This window comes from Hirundo rustica, chromosome 5, assembly GCF_015227805.2.
Source record: "Hirundo rustica isolate bHirRus1 chromosome 5, bHirRus1.pri.v3, whole genome shotgun sequence".
NCBI lineage: Eukaryota > Metazoa > Chordata > Aves > Passeriformes > Hirundinidae > Hirundo > Hirundo rustica.
This window is the reverse complement of record NC_053454.1, coordinates 17317627-17335329: the sequence shown is the minus strand read 5'-3', so window position 1 is coordinate 17335329 and position 17703 is coordinate 17317627. Positions and strand designations below refer to the sequence as shown.

Genomic DNA, 17703 nt, shown 5'->3' with positions numbered 1-17703 from the left:
CTGGATACCTAATCCTCCTGAAAACCTCATCCCATGAATTAAGGTTAGTTTCAGTACTTTCATGTGGCCTTGTAGTAGCTGGCATGTGAAGTTCCTTGGCTGTGATGCTGGGTCATAATATTTTTTCCCTTCAGTTATTAAACACTGTCTTTATTTACTTACTGTGTTGTGATAATGCCTAAAAAACCCTGTAGCAGGGGAGAGTCTGTATGTACTAGTGACCAGCCCATCCCAGTTTTATGGTGTGGACTTTGAAGTCCTTGGAAGGAGCAAAGGTAGTGAAAGAAGAAAAGATCTAGGCCTTGGGGTTTGCGAGTGAAGATAAACTCAACTTATTTTTCCTTCAGAGGCCTGTGAGCACTGCTCTTTAACCAGACTCCTCTTCCTCCCTGGCAGCTGGAGAAAGTTACAACCTGCTGAGCTTGCCTTGTCCAGGAAACAACACAGGTCAGAGCTGCAGTTGTGTCTATGCGATGTGGGACTCGTAAGCCTGAGGAGAAGCTGACTTAATTATCTCCAAACCTGAGATGAAGAAGAAAATTAAATTTAAAAAAAAAAAATTAAAAACTCAAGTGGATGAAAACCCACAGAAGACTAGCAAGCCAAGAAATGCTATCATTTGGAAGATGCTCTGGTCCCTTTGTAACTAGTCAGAGAGAGTGTGTTAGCTTAAATAGAGTGCTCTTCAGCCAGATCAGGGCGAGCACTTGCAAGGCCATACGTACACCTCTGCAGAGCTGCTGTGGGGGGGATATATTAGCCTTCCCTCAATACTGATGTTCCTCCTAGGCTCTCTTCAGAGAGAGAGAGCAAACCTCTGTCTCAGAGGAACACAGGGACGCAGAAAGTGATGAAAGGATACTGGAGCAGATCTGGAAGAGTGAGTTGGGATCCTGGTGGCCTATGAGCTCTGGCTAAAGATGACCGTAAGGTACAAAGAGCTTCCTGTAGAACTAGTTAGCATCTCTGTACTGTGTTTTCAGAACTCTGCTGGGAAGGACTATTCGGCTGTGTCCTGTACAGACACAAATGATTTCCAGGAATCTGTACTCCACTGCAGTTGGAATCATGTCAGGGTCTCCACATTGGTCAGTTCAGGTCCAGTATGGTCAGAGCCAATAGACCACAGGGGGCTAATTCTTTGCTGGACCATCGGCATCACTTTACAGAACTGCTCCTGGCATATGTAGCTCTGTGAACACTGTCCAGATGTACTTGAGTTGCCTCTCTGTGGACTCCATCTGCGCCCAAGAAGGCTTGTTATGGGCAGCCCCATGATGTGCAGAGGTTTTTCTCTTTCAAGATCTCTCACAAGACTAGACTTGTGAAACTTTGATTTTTAAACCCACAGAAGGAAAGAGATATGCCCCTAAAGTTAAGGCTGTAATAGTTCCTATTTCCTAAACCATGTTTTTGAAAATGATGGATGTATATTCTTAAAGATATCCATGTCAGAAGCTTCCTAATAAATTGCTTTTGTGGGTATTGGTCTTTCCAGCTTGAAACATCCAGGAATGCTGCCTTCTCAGGGCTGCTACTCCGAGTTGTACTGTGCACATAGCAGGAACTTCAAACTGGACCCTTCCACTTGATCTCCCATTATTCTGTCCTGTATGATCATTCCAGCTACCCTCCATCACTAGAATGCTACCTATTTGCCACAGTTTCTGTCTTGGATTTTTCCTCAAACCAAATTCACAGAGATGACAAAAATCCACTCATGTGTCTTGTCCTTCCCTGCACCTGCTTCTGGGAGTGCAGTGAGAGATACCAGTTTTATTGTGTGCCAGTGTTACTGCTCTGTTTACAGCAGATTTGAGAGTTTACATTAGGCCACAGTGTTACCTTCCAGTTTCCCTAATTCTATCTGCTGGCAATCCCAGCTGTGTGGTTGGGGTGGCGGCACCTGTCCTAAAGGAATTTGTGTCAATTTCTGCAGGGACAAATCCTCCCTGTGCTAAACCGCTTTGCTGTATTTGCTCAAACTCAAATTTTGACAAAGGCGTTCTGTCCACATCCACCAGAAGAGATTGCTTTTTTTCCAGATGCACTTGGAGGTGTGTTGGCAGCTGCCTGTAAGTGGCTGATAACTGAGACGAAGCATCTATGTAGCACGATCCATGCCCTTTTCTAATTTGTCTTTGAATGACAAAGGTGTCTTCACTGAGTCAGCAAGAGCAGAGATCATACAGTAGAATTCATTGCCCTTCTATCCCTTTCAACAGAGTGGCTAAGTTTTCCCAATTCCTCCCAAAATCCGTCTTTAAAAGAACTCTTATAAAGACATCCCTCAAATGTATTGTGCAGAACTCCATTATATTCTCCAGTCATTTCTGATTCAGGCTCATGATGTGCTGTTATTTCTTTAGAATACCCCTCAACAATGCTGGTGTATTCCAAATAAAAAAGTAAATAAATAAATCAAAACCTTTGTGAAAATCAGAGTTTTAGGGATTTGGAGATAGTCCGCATTCATCTTCATCACTGTTGACCCTAGAGAGTCAGCTCTTAAGAGCTGAATGTGAATGACCTCAAAAAAGAAAAACAGATTTAATTACAAGATTCTGCATTTCACACTGTAGTACTGTAGTATAATAACATGGTTTTTTTGTATAGCAAAAGAGTGAAAATGCTCATAGACTTGGAATGGAAACCTAGAAAGTAGGTAAATGTTTGAATCCATCTGAATTGTTTCTGTACAAAGAAAATGCAATTCCTGGTGCCCAGTTTGTACACTCCAAAATTCCTGGAGATGACTTCCTGCTGCTTGAGTGCTTTGGATATGTGCAGGTGTCCTTTCTGGTTTTTAAAGCTACTCAGCTAATGAAGGATCAGGGACACTTAACCTGGCTCTCTCATTCTCTGAAATCCAGTAATTATTTTGCATTGAGGGTAATTGTACCTAGGTATATTAGACAAACCCACTGATTCAGACTCTGTAACTCTTGACTATCTTCCCATATTGCATTCCATGATTTGGTTAGATTATATCTTATCTCTAACCTTCTTGCTTCAATAAAGACGCCGTATCTAACTTGTCTTCTTCCACCTCATACACAAGGAAAATCATCAGCGCTTAATCTGTTGCTGGTGTTAATGGCACAATTCCTCATCCTAATTCCAATTCACTCTGCTTGATATCCCACAAATACCTTTGAGAAAGGCATTTTATCCCTGATACTGTGCCAAAGACACTTTCTTCCTTTGTCACTGCTGTTTGACTTTCTATGGACTTCATAATGACCTTTTGCAGGCTGTAGTAGATGACACAGTCTTACGTACAAAAGTCTGCAAATGGGTGCCACATCCCAGGCTGTCACTTTGGCTCTGAAGCTCTCTGGCAGCAGATCCCTGATCTTGAGCTACTACTATAGCAAGAAAGTGTAGTCTTTTCACTAGCAAAGAAAAGAATGGAAAGAGTATACAGTAAAAAACAAGGCAGTAACACAACAGCTTTTTTTCTTTATTTTTCTGTTTGGCAGGTGGTCACACATGGCAGACGCCCCATGCTCTCTGCCCTCCCATAGGCTCTGCTCCTTGGGACCTTTACTCAGTGCAGCTGCCATCATGGCAGCCTGACAGAGATCAACAGGGATTGCTTTTGTGATTATTTTTGATTCCAAGGGCCATCCAAAGTCTGAAGTAAAATGTTTTACTACTTAGCTTTATAGTAATTTGGGAATCTTCCAAGATGAAAACTCTGCTGAACCCTCAATTCACTTTCTCCTTCATATCTTTTCTTGGGACAAACAAGTCTGTGTGATTATCTGCACAGGTAAAGACTTAGCTTACAGGCTTTGGATGTTTTATGGATTTTATATTCCCAAATTAAGTTATGCAAAGAGAAGGCCCCACTCAAGCAATAGGTTTTGTGGGCCCTTTGTTCCCAAGACAGCTACTGAGTTGCTGTTCTACTACAGCCTTTCCCTCCTGTGTTTTGGGGGATTGGCCTGGCTTTTCATGTTAAAATGAATGGTCTCCCTGCTCACTTTTGAACTCAGTCATGATTGTGTTCCTTTGCAGTGGTCCAAACTTGTCTCTTTTACTCTAGCCTTGATGTTCTCCCTAACATCCACTACATCATAGAGGTACCTTTGTCTTTCTGATAGTGGAGTTAAATCTTACACACCACCTTGTTCTGAGTGTCTGTTCACCATTCCCTCTGTGTCAACCTTCTCTGGAAAATACCTTTCTGGAATGCTAGTATTAAGTGAGCAAATACTATGGTGACATTTTCTGTACAAAAGGCAAAATCACAAAGTACCATGAACACACACACAAAAAGCTGCTTCTTAGCTGTGGGCTGTGACTCCAACACTCTTGACAACCATTTTTTCAGTCTTCTTCTGACAACTAGAACTTCAGCTGAAAGTACTTAGGGGTGGGAATGTGTGCACTGCTGGTGTTGGTGAAATGTCCCCTGCTTGGAAGGGGGTGGTGATGTTGCTCATTGGAGCCCTGCCCTCCCTTCCCACCATGATTACAGCCTACAGGTGCTCTGGCCTGGAGAAGCTGACTAATGTGTGAGCATCAAATCCCCTTCTATAAGGCAAGGATTATAATCCTCCTTTCTTGATCCTGTCTGTTTGAACTGTGAGTACTTTCTGCTGATACATTTCCTTGAGAGGGGACTGGAGATAACTCAATGCAATAGGAGTGTTTCCTTGGTAGTGCTAGAATACTACTTAAAAATTCAAATTGTAGGAGATAGCTAGTACTGTTAATCATCATAATGAAGATGAAACATGATTTTTGCTGCATGACAGCAGAAGGAAAGGCTGAGAGATAGATATCTAAAATCACTGAGTGAGTACTTTCAAACACAGGACTTGCTCAGCAGCCAGGTGACAACAGACATGTTGTTTATTTGACAGAGAGGCTGTGAACTTCACTCTTGACTCAAAAAGAAAACTTGCTTCCCAAATGAAGACATATGGAGGGTTTTAATGGCAGTTGCAAGACATGTGGCTGGGTTATGCCACTGTGTATGAGCTTATAAAGACACAGGGTGTATATCTGGTGAGGGTATCTGTGAATTCCACTACTATTTAAGAGTAAAAAAATTCCTCATCCTGAACACAAAGTCAAAGAAAAATTGTGCCTGAGAGGACAGGCTCTACCAGCTCCAAGGCAGTTGGATGTGATGTCTGCCCAGTGAGGGAAGACACTTCTGTTCAGCTGCATGGATGGCTTTTAGCTTAATCTTGCCCAGTGTTTCTCTCTAGAAGTTGCCCTCACTCAAGGTGAGATTTTTAAATTATGTTAAAAATTACTCATACTAAAGAGTTTCAGGGAAGGAGGAAGTACTGGAAAACATACTAAAAATGTGTGTCTGAATCAGTTTCTCTTCGGTGCTTTTGTTATGGCAATCACCTGGATGCCAAGACCGGCGTAGTACCAGGGGCATCATGTGGAAGGCAGTGGACAGGAATCAGTGTGCAGACGCCCTTGCTGCTTGAATCCTGTGATGTTCTGATCTGAGCTCGTACAGCGAGTACCCACAGTGGTGTTATCTGCAGAAGTGCAAAGCTGGGGCAACAACAGCAGCAGGGGTGTTGCACCGCATGACTGCTTCTGTGGTGATGTCTTTCAGGCTGGCTGTAGCACGAGTGAAATGTATGTAAGGACAGAAGACGTTTGTGCTTTGCTTTGGAGTTTCTTTTTTCGATATCTTGTCATGGTTTTCAGGGAGGCGCAGATGAACAGGTATCTTGCTCAAAAGAGCTTAACTGCTGGTAGCCTAGAAAACCCACCAAAATCTCAATTTATGTGTTTTAAAGATGACGTGGCTTCATTAAAGATTTTAGGGTCTTGCAGTTTTACTCCAAAGAAAACACGGCTAGCTCCACAGTTCAGTTGGCAGGGATCCGTGTCAGACTGTGAAGCTTCAGTTGTATGCACAAGTCTTCTTACGGTACTAAAAATCATTTAGTTTTCTTATAAAGTCATGGACAAGGAGCTAAAATTATCTCATTCAAATATGCAGTTTTGAATTTCAGAATTAAATGTAATAAAGGAGATTTTTATTTTTATTCTCTTTTGATGAGACATGCAATGAGAGAGTGAGGATGCTGCGTTAGAGTATCTTTTGATTTGCTATTTGCTATGTGTTAAACATTTATATTTCAAAGAAACGTTTGTACCTATACTGAATGTTTGGCAAATCCAACAGCTCATTAGATGTTAACAATAGCAACACTGCTAAATACAAAAGATTCCTAGGCAAAGTACCCCTCAGGCTATATCTCTGAGAGAAAAAATGGCAAATAGAATCAGAAACTAATTAAATAGTCAGCTAAAGCGAGCATAACTTTAAAAAGCTCTAAAACTACCAAAAATGGAAACATATTACAGTTATCTGCATTCACAGCACAGAACAAGTTTGGTAGTATTTAAGATAATTCTCTAGTGCCTGCTATTTTTAGTCCAAGGGTAAGCTTCTGTAAGAGCCTTTCAGTGTTGCATCCCTTTAACCTGGCCTAACAAGCTAAGCCAGTAAGCTGTCTGATTTCCGTCTTACAGGAGGCAAAGAGATAGCTGAAACAAACCATTTGTGGTGCAAATGCTCAGCCTATCTTGTCTTAAGAGCTTTCTTTGTATGGATTTTTTTTTTCCAAATGTCTCAGTATTAAGCTTGCTTGTCAGAGACTAAATTGTCAGGCTTTGGTGTTTGGAAATGGTAGAAGTGCAGGAATGAAAGTAAGATTTTATAGACGGCCTAATGGAAGTAAACATTTCCGCATTGCCAATGGTGAAAACCAATCAGAGCGGTTTAAGCTATTGCTATTGATGCATCTGAAGAAAAAGCAATGTATTTAGTTTTTCTCAGGGAAGGAAGAGTGGACATAAAGGGCCTGATTTCCTTCTCACTTACACTTAATCCGCCCTTGTTTAACTTCATTGGCTTTGCCAGGTGATGCTTGGTTTGTGCTGCTCTAATCCAAGGGAAGCCAAGCTCCCTGTTCCACCAGCACTCAGTTTTGCGGCACACTTTGCCATCAAAATGAGGCAAGACCAGATGCAGTTGTAAAACACTGTGGTGCTTGTGGCTCTCTGGTGTTTTGGTGCTTCAGGTGGATAAGACTTTGCAGTATTGCTCATGTACAGGTAGCTAGCTCTTTTTTACTTGAAATACCCTGTGGTGGGGTGTCCTTTCCCTTACTCCCTCGTGTAGAATCAAGTGTAACCATATTTACTTTTTTGTCTCCCTGCTTTCTCTTCCTCTCCCCTCCTTTCCCTTCCTTACCCCCAGTGGTGTGTGTAATCCTCCTGTATGTTTACAAAACAGGATTTTATTGCTTCCTAAACATGAGTAGTCCCACTCGCTCCTCTCAGCCAGCTGAGCAAGACTTGGACACTCTCATCTTGGGCTCTTTCCAATCTATAGTTCCCTCCTCTTTTTTCTTCCCCCTCAGTTTGGGTGCTGAAAGAGCAGGGAAAAATATCTCAGTACAAAGAGAGGCTATCTTAGCCAGGAAAAGGTAGTCTGTGTTGAACCCAGTGATCTGCAGGGTCCTCTCTCTGGTTTAGTATTCAAATGGTTTCAATTTTCTCATTGTTCTTGGGGTTAGGCACATCCCATGGGGTTTTGGCTGTGCATCTAGCAGCTACACAGGCTCAAATTATAACTTGTGTTGACTTCAGCAGGGATACTTTTAAACTGAAGATGCACTTGACATGAACAAATAATGTCAGTGTATTTCCAGTAGGGAATGCAAGCACGGTGTGTACCACATTTTAGGCAAGATGAGCCCAAGTACTTTTTAAGCTCAGTGTCTTAGTCATAGCAGTGTAGTGCTCAGCTGCAGAAGTAACTTGGTAAGGAGGAAGAATTAGCCCTTGCTGGCCTGTGGCTGGACTGCTGTTAGTGCTGGGACAGGGTGGTACAGACACACTATGCAGAAGCTGCTGTTCTCAGCTTAAGCATCAACATACACAAAGAGCATAGGACCAGGTCCCTAACCAATGTAAATCTGTATAGCCCTGTTAAAACCTGTGGAGAGGCCCTAATTTACTGCAGCTGAACATCTGGGTCTAAGTTCTTTTTCTTTTGGTTACCAGCAGGATTAAGTAGAAGTACCCCAAATTATTTATTGTAGGTGCTGTGGCAGCATCTCAAAGCCCAGTGGTAAAACAGGACAAGGTTGTGAAAGGGGGTGTGTGAACACATAACAAAAAGACACTCCTATCAAAGGGAACTTATGGCCTAATTAATAATGTTATTTAGTGCATTGGTAAGTACATCTGGACTTGACTGCCTGTTTGTGTCATCTTTTAAGAGGATTTTTTTTTTTTTTTTTTGTATAGTTTGATTTTTGCTATTTCTGGTGAAAAAGGATCTGGCTAACATTAGTGCCCTACTAAAAAAAATGCCATCTTTTACATCACACAGATGGAGGGCTCATGATCAGACATCATGCAGACTTTTAAAAGACCAGCAGCGAATAAGCAATAAAGTCAGTCTTGACTAAGGAGTAAATAGAGGAGAGGCAACTGCAGTGAGAACAGTAGTGTGCACCACAGTATGCATGCACTACGTAACTCTACCAGACTGGTTGAGGGGAAATGGACATGGTAATGTAAACTAGCAAATTAGTTTTACATTTTATTGACAACCCCATTTTATTAATATTATCTGTGAAGACTAGTGGATTCCAGGAGAATTAGAAACAAGCCAACAGTGGGCATGCCCGAGAGGAGACTGCAATATATAGCTCTTCTGTGATTTTTTTTTTTTTTAATATTTTCTGTTTTAAAATCACCATCTCTACTTTACAATTCTATTTGCATGCACAAAATTGGATTGAAAGAACAATAAAGTCTTAGCACTGAATGACAAATCAAGGAGATACGTAACTGAGGATATTATCAGACATGTACATAGCTAAGTGTTTAACCAGTGGAAAATTCAGGCGCATCTTCTCATCCTGAAGAGTATTCTTGGTGGTTGTAGGGGTTTACCCGGTTGTACTGTTCAATCACTGCCTTTTGAGGTGAGGACTTGCTGGGAGAGGCTTTCATTTTATTTTCATGGGACTGTGAAGGCGCTCTGAAACGCCTGGCAAAATTCACCTGTGATCTCTGCTGTTAAACCCTATACCTGCTAGGACGCTCCTTACTGTGGGATCTCCACATTCTCATTTGGTGCTTCATTACAAGGGAGCCTTTATTGCTGTCAGCCTAGGACACTCAGAGTACAGGTACCTGAACTTTATTTTATCTATTTAAACCACCTCTCTAAAGGGTGTGTATGTTAGTCAACACGTCTGCTAGTACATACAAACAAGGAGGACACTGAAGGACATGGCTGTGCCACCTAAAAATAATGTACAGCTGCAGGTGAAATATACAGAGGAAGTGCATCTTTAGGCTTGTAAACAAGTTTTTGTGTTGTATCTGAGTAAACTCTTTTAACCAACTCAAACCAGATAGCTGCCATCAAGTTAAATTACAATAAAAAATGAGGGGAAGTCCAGATGTATTAATGATATACTGATCTACTCATGCTTCAGCTGTAAGGAAAACCAGTGCTTTTCTTCCTGTGAGACATGACTTGTGTAATACCTGTTCAATGGGCATGTGTTAGGCTTGATGAAGCTGAACACACTGAGAAATTAAAACATCATAAAAAGCATTTAATGAAGTTGATACTTTACAAATGCTAATTTCCTGATCAAATTAAATTCCAGTTTTCTAACAGTAAAAGCACCATATAGAAGTGTCTTATTTTGTAGCTTAAAAAGGAATTTTTGACTGTGTTTCATTTGTACAAAAGTAGTTTCCTCATAAATTAATGAAATTTAAAAATCTTAAAAACACTTTTCTGCTATATTGTGTATAATTTTACCTTTAAATTTGTATTTTTTTAGAGTCATAAATCTCAAGATAGAAGTGGGGATGATTATAGACATCCTGACATCTCCAATATAATTAAAACTAAAGGAAATGCAACACTGAAATAGAGAATGAGCAAAAGTGACAAGATAATGCTTCTTGTTGGCAAAGGAAGAGTCCATACTGCCACTGAAGTGCAGTTTTTAGAGATATTTGTCATGATAAAGAGGACAAACAAGTATTTACATCAATTACACGTGTGAAATCATCACTGCAAAATATATGTAGCTTTTTTTTTCCTCCAGGATATGCTATGCAGCCTTACAAAGGTATATGAATGTTGAAAAATCTTATGTCAGTGCATGGAGAGATTAGTGTGGGCATGGACCATAAATCAAGTAAATAAATAAATCTGGGCAAGCAGTGCTTGACTATTTGGACTGAAATACTGCTGACACTGTCGTTGAAATCTCTGCAACAGGAGAGTCCCAAATGCCTTCCTTGCCTTCCCCTTCGTCCTTCTTTCTACACTACCCACTCCGTATTAGAGCTTGTCCAGACAGGAGCCCCAGGATCTTTAACTCTCTACCCTCCTGTATATTATTTAGGTGCCTAATAATAATTAAAAATCCTTGTCTAAGTTGTTGCTTAGGACCTTATTACATGCATGAGCGACTGTCTATGCGTGGGAAAGGGAAGACGGGTAAGAGGTGCCATTTGCTGCTAAAGTGGCAAAGCTTCTGGGTGGTGAGCTCAGCGGCAGCCTGGCTAACCTCTCGTACCCTGGGCTCTGGGCTACTCATGCAGGTCGGGCTACCTGTCCTGCATCCCCTTCCCCAGCTCACTCGCTCCTCTGCACCACTGTGCTTCCCCAGCAGTTCTGGCAGACAGGAAACTTCACCTCGACCCCAGCTTCTCTGGCTCCACTCTTGCACAGTGAAGAAAAACTCCCGGCCTTTCTTTTTATTGTGGCTCTTCATCAGGCACTTTCTTTCCTTTGCACTTCTGCACTTTCCCTGCTCTTGGTTTTACCCATCAGAAACACAGAGTTTTGTGCTTCATTGTGGAGCTCAGCCCAAACCTAGCCTGTTGAGGGCAGGACAAGACATGCCAGATCTTCTGCTGCAGTTCCCCACCCGTGAAGACCAGGTGGCCTTCACTAGCACTGGACAAGGCAGCACAACAGTAAGTCTGTGGTGTGCTTCAGCATTACAGACACGCGGTTCCTTTACAGTGTCAAGTCCTGTAGAAGATAAAAAGCCCCCCATGGTGAGCTAAACCAGTATGAAACATGGGTAGAGCATTTATTTAGTAATCAGCAAATTAGTCTATATAGTCAGCAAATGTTGAGGCCCGAACTGATGATAAGATGATTTGTTCTCAAGAGTTTTCTTAGTATTGTGCTCAGGATCAAGTATAAATTGAATAGAGTGACCTTTTCATACTGAGTCAAATTGACTGCATTTGCAAAGATTCTGTGGTTTCACTTACTATAAATTTTTGATATTTGGTCTACCACTGGTGAAATGAATCCAGCATGATATCTTATCATTGGTCCTCTTAATAGAGTCGATAGCACAATAGCATGCTTGCAGATTGTTTTTTTGTTTTATCTTTTCTCCAGAATCAAAGATTACTATGATGGAGGGGAAGGATGCAGTTTACACAAATCAAATTGCAATGGCTTGCAAAATGTGGATGAATTTTGGTCAAAAGTTGTAAAGCGTGGGTAGCTAGCTAGATCCTCGAGTTTGTGAGATGAGTCAGTCAATTAGTAGCTCTTCAGTTTATTATACTTAATTTCCAGGCTGTAATGGAAACTTCTGAACTGCAACAATTCGTTAGGAGTAATAAGAAAAGTGACTTTGTGGTAGAAGAATATTCAGTAGGCTTTTTAAAACTGACATGTTTAGCTTAGAGCAGAAAGGTTAGATCTTTCAATTGAAAAGTTAGTCCATCTTACAGGAGCTATGACAGCATCACTTCCAGTGATCCAGGGGCATCATCTTAAAGAACAGCCTATTTGCAGGTGGTCTGTGATGTGGTTTTGAATTGTGATGCTTTAATAACAAGTTTTAAAGACAGAAGTTTTTCAGTGTCAGGAGAGCATCTTGCAGAGAGAAAGCAATCTGTGTTCAGTAACCAAGTTTACACATAGGAACTTTCTGAGAAAGAAGCAACATGTTGATAGTGATTAATTTTTTTTTTTTTTTTTTTTTTTTAATGTTGCGTACCTTAATGAGAGGAGGGAGAATATGGATGCTGACAGCGCTCCCATCTCCTTCAGCCTGTGGACATTTAGCAGGTGCTTCCAGTGGTGCCATAATGTTGCTGGGAGCGATGCTGGGGCGTTGTGCCCCTCTGGGACCTAGTTCTGGAAATTAGGCATTGCAGTACCTGCATTGTGTAGAATCACAATATTTATTTAACATCGTTTTTGGGGAAGAACATTTTGGGATGATAGAGCACATTGCTTCGAGTCTGTATCTGGAGAAATCCAGCTGGAGTGAAGCTTTTACATAAATACGGGCAAGTGGTTGGTCCTACAATTGAGATATGTCCACATTCCATATGAAGGGCAGTGGACTGCTGAAATCAGAAGGCAGGCTGTAGATTCAAGTGGTCTTTGCCTGCAGGCTTATGTGAGGAGTATGAATATAGCTGTCTCCTTCAAGAAAAGAAAATATCTTGTTTCCTTTCCATACCCTAAAGGCATTTGCACAGGGGTGGTGATAATTAATCCCCATATTTCTATTTCATATAAAGAAATCTGGCTGTAATTTTCTCCTAGTGGGACTCCATTTTGTTTTTAAAGATAATTGATAGCTCTGGACTTAAGCATTTCAATTATGGGAGTATCTCTTGGGGACCAGACTAGCAGACCTTGGAAAGATGTTCTAATGCAAATGCAACATATGAATTTTTACTATAATATAATGCAGGATGCCTAAGGATTTGCAAAGCAGTTGAACAGTAAAATAAAAACTGAGAAACTTCTTTAAATATATAAGGGCATGGGCCTGATTGTGAGCAGGTAAGGTGGAACAAGTAGTCAACCACTTGGACCACTAATTCATCTTTGGCCCTGGGTACAGCCAGCTCTAAGTTGAGGAGAAGGAGGCACTTGCCTTGGAGAGGGCATGGAAAAGGCAGCAAAATCAACATGACAGCTCTGTCTGTGCCGTGCCATGGCAGGTTGGCTCCTTCTGTACCAGAAGTGGGAAAACTTGGGCTGTAGTTCTTCCCTTTCATCGTCCTTACTTAAGTTCTCATTTTTCTCTGTCAGGAGTAGGAATACCAACCAGCCTGCATCTTAATCCCTGTACCTCCTACCCTCCCAGTGCTTCTGTCGAGCCTGTGGCTCCTTGTCCTCCAGTGGCAAAGGCCTAGGCACCATCTGCCCCTACTCCTGCATGTTTGTTGACAGGAGGTGTTCAGGGCTCAAATGGTGTTAATGAGCTTTTCAGCGCCTCTGCATCCTTATGTGTAAAAAGGGGTGAATCTGTACCCCTCATTTCTTAAGGAAAAGACAATCTTTAGGACATCCTTACTCCAAAATATGTCATTAAGGAATTAAGTCCTGTTGGAAGTCCCTGATATGCTCACATATCAGTTTTGTTGTTTGAAAGTAGTGCCATAATGTATTAGTATTTTTAGATCACTCAAGGTATTTTCAGCTGGAGGAAAATCTTTTATTTTCTTTGTTAATTGTGCTATGAATAGATCTTAGGCTGATGAGGAGAAATGAGTCGATATGTTGAAATGGTGATCCCTTGTGAGTTCTGGTGTACACCTGGCTGCTCTGAATTGCTTACCAAGCTAGGCTGCTGGAGTAGTGACAGCTTTTACCAGCTGTGGATCTGTCCCAAGGTTTCCTGGGCTTTTTACGAAGATGTGGCGAGCTGCCACTGCTCCCAGCCCCTTGGGGCTGAGGATTAATAATGCAATTATACAGAGACCCTGATCTTTTAGCATGAATCACAATGGGCCCATGCACTATTCAAATTGTCCGAAGTTCGAGAAACTTCAGAGCATCATCATTCATCAGCTAATTTCACTCCTTGAGATACAGTCAGCAAAAGTTGTGCTTGTAGTAATCACTGTTGACAGGAAGAGGAGAAGTCACCCAAAAGGAAGATGTTTAAGATACTATTAATATTTTGAAAATATTTTCGAAAAGATGGGCTTGACCCTCTTCTGGAATGGATCAGTATACCTGTGCTGATGGCAAGAGCTACAGGATAATCCTGAATCAGGACATCTGCACACTGGTTTCGGGGTTTTCAAGAGGGGATCACAGAAGCACAGATAGATAGGTTGGAAGGGCGCGCAGTGGGTCAGCTGGACGAACCTCCCTGCTCAAGCAGGGCCGTCCCAGAGCGTGTGGCACAGGACTGCATCCAGACAGTTCTTGAGTATCTCCAGTGACGTAAACTACACAGCCTCTCTGGGCAACCTGTTCCAGTACTCCTGTCACTCACAGACTAAAGAAGATCTTCTCATGTTCAGGTAGAACTTTCTGGGCATCAGTTTCTGCCTATTGCCTCTTGTCCTGTTGCTTGGCACCACTGAGCAGAGCCTGGCTCCATCCTCCTGGCACCCTCCCTGCAGATACTGACAGACAGTGATGAGCTCCCCTCTCTGTTGTGTCCTCTTGAGGCTGAACAGGCCCAGCTCCCTCAGCCTGTCCTGAAACAGAGGTGCTCCAGTCCCATCGTCATCTTTGTCACCCTCCCCTGCACCTTCCAGGAGCTCCGTGTCTCTCTTGTACTGAGGAGCCCAGAACTGGACCCAGCACTCGAGATGAGCTTCACTAGGACTGAGTAGAGGGGCAGGATCACCTCTCTTGACCTGTTGTCAGTGTTCTCCCTAATGCGCCCCAGGGTACCATTGGCCCTCTTGGCCACAAGGGCACTGCTGGCTCATGGACATTTGGCGTCCATCAGGTCCTTCTTCACAGAGCTGGGCTTTCCAGCAGTTTGGCCCCAAGCCTGTGCTGGTCCCTGGGGTTATTCTTCCCCAGGTGCAGGATCCTGCATTTGCCTTTGTTGAATTTCAAATTGTTCCTTTCTGCCCATCTCCAACCTGTCCAGGTCCTTCTGAACAGCTGCACAGCACTCAGGGGGATTGGCCCCAAAGCTTCTCCCAGCTTTGTGTCATCCGTGAACTTGCTGAGGAGGCATCTGGACCTTCATCCAAGTCATTGATGAATAAGTTAAACAGTACTGGGCCCAATATTGAACCTTGTGAGACACCACAGGCCTCCTGCTAGATCCCATGCCACTGATTATGACCCTCTGGATTCTGCTGTTCAGCCAATTCTTAATCCACCTCATTGTCCACTCATCCAACCCACACTTCCTGAGTTTGCCTATGAGGAAATGGTGAGAGACAGTGTCAAAAGCCTTGCTGAAGTCAAGGAATCCACTGCAATATCCACTGCTCTCCCCTCCTCCGTCCAGGTAGTTATTTCATCGCAGAAGGCAATCAGGTTGGTCAAGCATGATTTATCTTTAGTGAAACTATGCCTGACTACCTCTGATAGCCTCTGTGTCATCCATGTGGGTATAGATGGCCTTCAGAATGAGGTGCTCCATTTCAGGGATCGAGTTGAGGCTGACTGACCAGTCGTCCCATGAGTGGGCCAATACTGGGTCCAGTATTGAACCTTGTGTGAGGGACATCACTCATGACTCCACTCATGACTCTTTGCCATTTTTGAAGACTGGAGTGACATTTGCTTTCTTGTAGTTTCCACAACCTTTTAAAGATGACCATGATGCAGCCTCACTGTGGTGTCTCCCAGCTCTCCAGCATTCATGGCTGTGTTCTGTCAGGGCCCACGGATTTGTGGATTTCAAGTTTTCCTAGGTTTTCTCTAACCCAGTCTGATGGTAATGACAGAGATTTTAAAATGTTGCATGTTTTTTTAAAGGAAGAAAATTTAAGGATAAATTATGGCATTGCTTCCTATATGCACCCTAAAGGGATGCCTGTGAATGACATGGACAAGCCTCTGTTACGGCTCAATCTTTGGCCTCTGTGGCTTGCCAACAAGTAACAGGTATTACAATCATAAAATGCTAACCATAGGGTAAACCCAGCTCCATCAATAGACAGAATAAGCAAGAGAAGGAATCATCGGGGGTAGAGGATTTAAATACCTTTGCGTGGGTAAATTATCAACTCATTTCACTGGCCAAAGAGAGAATATCTCTGGAGACGTTTTATTGAAGGCAGAAATGCAATTAGATTGTTACACAACTATCGCAGTGTTTTCAGACAGAGAATTATTTTTAGCACTGCAGAAATATTAAAGTATTAGAGCAAAGCATGTAAAAGCAGAGAAGAGCACAGTTAGAAAGTTTCCATGGTCTTTGGACTCATAGATTACTCATCTTTGAGGATTGGTTGAAGTTCAGGCAGTTTACCTTGGTTGCATTTACCCATAAAGAGTGACAAAAATGCCAGATTTTATTTCCTTTCAGAGCTAATGGCATTCCAGATATGCTGGAAATTTCTGTTGTCAGAAACGCAGAAGCACATGCATTCATTGGCATACTTGTGTTCCGTGCTGCCCTCATCTTTCACCTTTCACCCATGCTGCCAGGTGAAAATTTACAGGGATCAAAACATTTCTGGTCCTAGTGTCTTTATGCTAACATAAGTGTGATTTGGAAGTGATGCATAACTGCTTTTGCATTAAAAAGGCAAGTTAGCAACATGCAGTCATTATGAATTCTTTTAAAAGTTTAATAATTGCATATATTTGACGTGCAGTTTTACATTTGAGATTATTCTTTGGTCCTTTTTCTTACACACTGTAGTTAATTTAGGTAGTCTAGATACCTAGGATTTGCTCCTAAAATGAGAAGCAAATCCTTCTTGTAAGATCTTGCTTGGAGTTAGAGATATGGTGGAGTCAGTTCCAGAGAGTACGCAGTGCATCCTCTGGCCTCAGCAGAGGTGGAAGGTGCTCGGCTCCTCCTGTTCCACCGAGACTGCGTGATGAGCAGGTTGGATGCCAGTCTGAAATCTGAACTTCTGCAGTGACAGTGCTGAAACCTTGAAAGAGCCTGCATTTGGCCATGGTGTTGCTTCTCCGCAGTGCTGTCAACACCAAGACTCAGGCTGCATTAGCGAAGGAGAAAGCTGCTGCTTCAGTGATTATTGCTCAGATGTTGATGTACCCGACCATCTTTCCCTCTGCATCTCTCCTCAGCACCATTTCTGCTGTATCTAATAACTGTAGCTTTTTATAAACCGTAATTTAGGACAATTAGGAGCAATAGCATAGTTAAACCTTTAAAAGGTTATCTAGCAATGTCATTTTCTTGACTAATGTGTTCCTGCTGCCATGTCGTTTGTGAATAGACATGTGTTAGCCAGCTAGTGTGCTTCATCTGTGGTGACTTTGATTTATTTGCTCTGTAAATTGGGACTGAAGCAATAATGGAAAGTGACATTAATTGTTTAACAGAGTCCTCTTTGTCACATCCTCTGCTTTCTCTGGGGTTTTTGAATGTTGAAACTTGTACAAAACTAATTGAAATTGCTGTGATGAGGACCGGTGTCCGCTCAACTTTCTGTTCTTGAATGTCAGCGCACTTGAATGTCTGTTTAAAGCATGAGAGTTGATCAGCTAACAGCAAATATCAGGTTTTCTACTGGCATGGTATTATTAAAGAAGGCATTCCCTGTTAGAAATAGCAACACTTCCAACTTCGTTATCAGCTTTATAAGCTGCAAGGCTCAGTAGTGTGCCCTACTAACTGGACTTGCTGAAAAAATTCCTGGTGTGGGGCTGGGGATCAGGCAGCCAAATCAGCTCATGGACACCCTGGGCTCGAGGGGTGGCTCTCACACCAT

The 17703-nt window shown here is 42.3% G+C and overlaps 1 protein-coding gene across 5 annotated transcripts in view; it reads left to right on the top strand.

The window, feature by feature from the left end:
* PPARGC1A (PPARG coactivator 1 alpha) overlaps positions 1-17703 on the top strand; it is a 371480-nt gene that overhangs the window by 317081 nt on the left and 36696 nt on the right. The window contains exon 1 of one of the 5 annotated variants that reach the window (XM_040065899.2): positions 4480-4593. The exons of the other annotated variants lie outside the window; for them this stretch is intronic. The gene's annotated coding sequence lies outside the window, so the exon portion shown is untranslated. Of the gene's footprint in view, positions 1-4479; positions 4594-17703 lie in introns of those variants that run through there. 5 annotated transcript variants of the gene reach the window in all.